The sequence below is a fragment of the Ochotona princeps genome, chromosome X, assembly GCF_030435755.1.
Source record: "Ochotona princeps isolate mOchPri1 chromosome X, mOchPri1.hap1, whole genome shotgun sequence".
NCBI classification, from domain to species: Eukaryota; Metazoa; Chordata; class Mammalia; order Lagomorpha; family Ochotonidae; genus Ochotona; species Ochotona princeps.
This window is the reverse complement of record NC_080865.1, coordinates 18886132-18892131: the sequence shown is the minus strand read 5'-3', so window position 1 is coordinate 18892131 and position 6000 is coordinate 18886132. Positions and strand designations below refer to the sequence as shown.

General features: G+C 37.5%; 1 long non-coding RNA gene across 1 annotated transcript in view; it reads left to right on the top strand.

The window, feature by feature from the left end:
• The first annotated feature begins 3573 nt into the window (after positions 1 to 3573).
• LOC131478598 (uncharacterized) overlaps positions 3574 to 6000 on the top strand; it is a 363210-nt gene continuing 360783 nt past the window's right edge. The window contains exon 1 of the long non-coding RNA XR_009244569.1: positions 3574 to 3641. This is a non-coding gene — a long non-coding RNA (uncharacterized LOC131478598). The remainder of the gene's footprint in view (positions 3642 to 6000) is intronic.

Below are 6000 nucleotides of genomic sequence, written 5' to 3'. Positions count from 1 at the left end.
AAAAGTTTGAGGCATTCCCAGTCCAGGCTCCTACATGTACTACTAGTAAGCACAGTGCCCGCCACCGTCCATCACTCCGATCAGCTGATGGTTTAGATCTCTCTTAAGCTGAAGAATCAACTTCTCTCATTTTTGTTTTACTGCTAAATTTATATTGTGATTTCTTTTTCACAAGCTGCTTTCCGAATGCCATTAAATTAGAAGGTTGATTGTTTTTGCTTCGCTTTGAATGTTTCTTTACAGGAAAAATGGATCATATTACATGTGTGTATATCAGATGCATGTCTAAGGGAAAGAAAAGTAAATATAGGGCCTGGTGGTGTGGCCTAGCGGCTAAAGTCCTCGCCTTGAACGCACCAGGATCCCATATGGATGCCGGTTCTAATCCTGGCGGCTCCACTTCCCATCCAGCTCCCTGCTTGTGGCCTGGGAAAGCAGTCGAGGACGGCCCAAAGCCTTGGGACTCTGCACCCGTGTGGCAGACCTGGAAGAAGTTCCAGGTTCCGGGCTTCAGATTGGCGCAGAACAGGCTGTTGCAGCTCACTTGGGGAGTGAATCTTTGGACGGAATATCTTCCTCTCTGTCTCTCCTCCTCTATGTATATCTGACTTTGTAATAAAAAATAATAAATAAATCTAAAAAAAGAAAAGTAAATACAGCCTGCCAATCAACAGGTTATAATCCAACAGAAATATTTTTAGTGTAATGCAGTTCTCGTTTTAGAGCTGAGCAAAGCATATTTACTTACCTTTATTTCTTTGTTTCTTCTCATTTCCATATTATGAATCGGTTTTGCTTTGATCATTCTCCCAAAATTTATGTGTACATTACATCAGCAATCTACATGATATAATTTATACATTCTGGAGCTGATAGGACACTATTATAAACTCAAAGAAGTACTTACATATTGTTAGCACTGTAATTCAGTAGAGTAATGGAGATCTTTATTTTCTCAAAATAACATCTTTAATGGAGCTGGGTTTGGTTTTCACCAGAAATGGTAACATCATACCCTATTAGCCTTTAAAAATATTCCTTTGAATAGAAGAGCTGAAGAAACTGTTTTTAATGAACAGGTCATTTTGTTTCATTATGGAAATTATTTTCTACTCTTTTTCTGAACTGCTTAGCTTAACTTTATAATATCTTTAAATGTTTCTTATTTTTAAATTTTTGTATTATTTATTTTTATTGGAAAGTCAGATTTACAGAGTGAAGGAAATACATAGAGAAAAATCCTCTGTCCATTGGTTCACTCTCCAATTGTCTGCAATGGTTGGAGCTAAGCTGATCCAAAGGCAGGAGCCAGGAGCATCTTCTGGGTCTCCCACATGGGTGCAGAACCCCAAGGCTTTGGGCTTTCATCAACTGCTTTCTCAGGCCACAAGCAGGGATGGGAAATGGAGCAGCTGGGACATGAACCGGTGCCCACATGGGATCCCAGGTGCATGCAAGACAAGGACTTTAGCCACTATGTTACTGTGCATGGTTTAAATTTTATTTTTATGTTTTAAAAAATTTGTTTATTTATTTGAAAGCAAAGTAGAGAAGGCAAGACAGAGAGAGACAGTTCTTCCATTTGCTGGTTCACTCTCCAAATGGCTGAAACACCTTGTGTCAAGGATCAAGGAATTTAATACAGTTCTCCCCGATGGATGGCAGGAAGCCTCGCTCTTGGAACTTCCATGTGTATTAACAGGAAGCTGGATGGGAAGTGCTGAATAGACAAGATTGGACCAAACACTCCCATGTGGGATAAAAGCATCCCAAGCATGCGTTAACACTCTGTGTCACAACAGTCATTCTTCAGATAATCATTATTCCAATCCTACCTGCATACTGATGCTAAAGAATTATCATGTTCTGTTACAATAACTTTATTTTAATTATATTGTATTGTATCTATATTATAATGTATACAAATAGATACATGCATATATAAACATATCTATATTGAATAATTGATCTTATTCAAAAAATTTCTTCTCTCATCTGAGTTAATTTAGTCCTTAAAATTAATAATTTTAGCTATTAAAGTATCAATTTAGAAAGTTTTTATTTATTTTAAATTTGTCCAACACCTTTATTTCTCCAGTTTCATTCTTTTAAAAACTAGTTTTATGTATTTGAGAGACAGAGAGTGAACTTGGGGGTTGAGAGATAGGGAGAGGGAGAGAGAAAGAGAGAGAAAATCATCCATCTGCTGATTAATTCACCAAATGATTCACTGCAATAGCCAAAGTTGGGCAAGGCTGAGGTAAGGAATTTTTTCAACATGAGTGGCCAGGGCCCAAGTATTTTGGCCATCATCTTCTGCCTCCCAAGCTCATTAACAGGGAACTGAATCAGAAGCAGAGTAGCCAGAAGTCAAATTGGAGCTCCCACAACACTGGCTCTCTGAAAAATTGTTTTACTACTTATTTGACATTTTATTTAATGTTTATTTGAAGGGGGTGGAGAGAGTGGGAAGAGGGAGAGGGAGAGGGAGAAGGAGAAGGAGAGGGAGAGGGAGAGAGAGAGAGAGAGAATGAATGAGAATCATTCATCCGCTAGCTCATTACCTAAATGGCTGCAATGACTCGGGGGCTGGATTAGGCCAATGCCGGTAGCCAAAAACTCTATCTTAGGCTAGATCCTGAATGGCAGCAGCCCAAACACTTGGGCCATAACTCCTTGGCTTTCCAGGATAACTAGCAGGAAGCTGGATCAGAAATGGATCAGGAAATATCAAGTATCATTCCAATATGGGATGCCAGCATTGCGTGTGGCAACTTAGCTTACTGTGCCACAAATGAGCCCCTACAAGAAGTTTAAAACCTTACATAGTCACAAAAGGACATTTTCAAGCATGGAAACCTCAACTGAGCTAAGACTGGCAAAAGGCTTACTCTGTAGCTGTTGCAGCATAGGTGGAAGTACCTTGATCTCATTTCTCACATGTTAACATTGTTTTTGGAGAGAGATCTTTCTTCTTCAGAATACAGTTACCAGTGACTATGGCTATAACTCCTTCTTCAGAATACACTTATCAGTATCTATGGCTATAACTCCTTTTATATGGTTCTTTACTAGAGTTAGTGTTCGTCAATTTTCGAAATTGATACAGATGCTGCCAGAGAAACCAACTGAGGTGTAGAGGAAAGAGAAGATACCTTGGTTCTCCCTACCGCTCACCCTCCTTTTTGGAACTTGCCACTGGATAAACCTACATAAAAGCCAGAAGACAAACAAACTTGGAAATGTAATTTGCAGGAATCATTCCTCTGAGATACTGAAAAAATACCACAGGGAAATTCTGAGGCATTCAAGTTATTTTATGTAGGTGAACAGTCTGGGTTTCAGTGCCTGGTAACTGCCTCATGTAAGGAAAGTGTGCCCATGTTGACACATTTTACTTAAGTTAATTGAATGTTCTATTCTTGGTGTTTTAGAAAACGTAAAATCCATTCCCACCTTGTGTTATGATTTCTTGCTTATAGATTAGCAATAACTTGTAATTACGTTGAATAGCAATATATCTTATTTCCTGACATTGATATTGAATCCCATGTCATTCCAGGTTCTGACTCTTTAAAGGCAATGAAGAGGCAGTATGTGTGGTGGGGTTTGGTTGTGAGATGCTGCTTCTCTTTTGCAAGGTAAGTTCTTCTGTGAATTAATTTAAAAGACCATCTTTTAAAGAAGCTTTATTTTTAATAGCCAAAATGTAGAAACAGTTCATATATCCAGCAACAACTGTTGGACAAATAACTGCAGTACATCCACACGATAAAATGTTACTCAACAGTATTCAGTATTCATCAAGAGAAAACAATGCAATTATGTTTCTTGAGAGTTGACAAAAATAAGAGCATGCTATGTAATTTCATCTGTGTAAAATTGTAGAAAATGCAGTGATATATGATAAACATAAATGAATGTTTATTTATAAATTAGTAAACGCAGAGAGCTAAACAGAAGAAATTATAAAATCGCATGAGAAAATTTTTGAGGAAGAGTATGTTAACTGTGGTAATGGTATTGTGTGTTTAAAAACCATCTAACTTAATGATGTTCCATTTATCATATTATTATCACATACTAATAATACTGTTAAAAATAGACTGAACTCATATAAAATACAAATACAAATAGTGACTCAACTATTTAACACTTTTCCAGTTTTGAGAGGGTCACTCCTCTCTCAGTGGAATACAATGAAATATGTTTCCACTCAAATACTAACTGGGCAGCAAAAGACCCATATCCCAAGACTATAGAATTTCTTTTCTATACTGGGGTTCTTGCCTTTGCAGTGATGTCTATCAGATCCACATCCCTGGGCTGTACAATGAACCAGAAAATTCTTATATTAATTGGTCTGATACGAACTCAGCTACATGAGGTAGAGTTCTGCAAGTCCTGAACATTTCTCTATACCCTTTCAGCCCACTGAATCTTAGTAACATTAAATTTACATATTCCTTATAGACATATAACTCTTGCTTTGCCAGATTTTTACCACTCTTAAAACATATTTTTAAAAGATGTTTCCTGTAAATATTAACAAACTATTTTAGGATTTCTCAGCAGTAGCAGTTTAACAGTTGTCCTACAATATTTCCCCCAACATAAGGATTAATTTTTTTAAAGATAGAAAAACAATACTTACATGTTTATGCTAAAAAAAAAATTGAACACCGGGAAAAATGACAGCATTCTGTGTATTATATAAGTTACGTTTCCTGCAGCTCTTGTAGATCTTATCTGATTACCAGATTTTGGACTACAGGGGCTGTGACTTCTGGATAGGTTTTGGAAGATATACTTCAACAACGGTACTATGGGACTAGTAAACATTTCCTGGGGAAAGTGGGCTAAACCCATGCTGTCCCCATAAACACTGGAAGTTGTCATAACAACTATATTCTAAGCAGTATATGTTAAAATAGCTTGGGCAACATAACCAATTAGACCAAACTAGATTGGTAACTTCTCTCCATCATTCTACTGTTCTCTTTAAGGTGTAGTTTTGGGTGTCCACCCAAGATCTTCTTCCCAGAATGTTGTGAAACCCAATTCTTTTCCCATTAAAGTCGTCAAAGTGAACAGAACAGAGTAAATGTTTAAACAATACAAAATTTCCCAAATTTGATTAGCATAGGTCAGAATGTTCAAAGGCTGAATGATTTGGAGGCTGAAAAACATGTATTTCAGCTATATAGGGAGAGTCCATATTGAAAAAACAATTGGAAACTCGCAGCCATCACATGCACAGTCCATGTTGTCCATCCAGAATGGAAACTTTGGAAAAGTTGCCACAGAACACAACTTGGATTTTTTTTAATAAGAACTAGGTCTTTTCCACACTGAAACTACTGAGAGAGAATGAGGACTCACGAGTGGGTTTAAGCCACTGATGTTTCCTTGCATTGAATAATAGAGTAGAATCCTGTCTTCCCTGAGCTTATTGGGGGTGACCATCACATATTGTGGCATCGTGATGGCTGCTGAAAGTGAAATGGCTCCTATGTTACAGACGGTTATGGGTTTGGGAAAGGTTAAACAATGCAAATGGATCTTCATAATTTTCTGCATACTTGGCATTTATATGTAATCTTCCCAATGTAGATGTCCAGATGCAGAAAGTTGAACTTCTAGTAGTTGACCCTCTCAAAAGCAATTCTAAGAGCTTTTCTCTTTCCTGACTCATTACATTGAAGAAACAGACAGTATATTTGCCATGTTCTTAAGGCATCTCTCCAGTGTGAAATCTGTGGTGATTAAATAAGCGCAAGAGTTGCAGCTAAATGATCACCAGAAGTTCTACTATCATGATGCCTTTTTCCAGTGAGAACATTTTCTATAGGCTTTGCTACATAGATTGAGCATATAAGATCTACCTCTAGTGTGAAGTCCCAGGTGTATAATTCTGGAATTGTCACCAAAGAGCGTTCCACCTTCACTTCATCCATATGCACTGTTTCAGTGTGAACCTTTGTGTGCTGAATGAGGTGG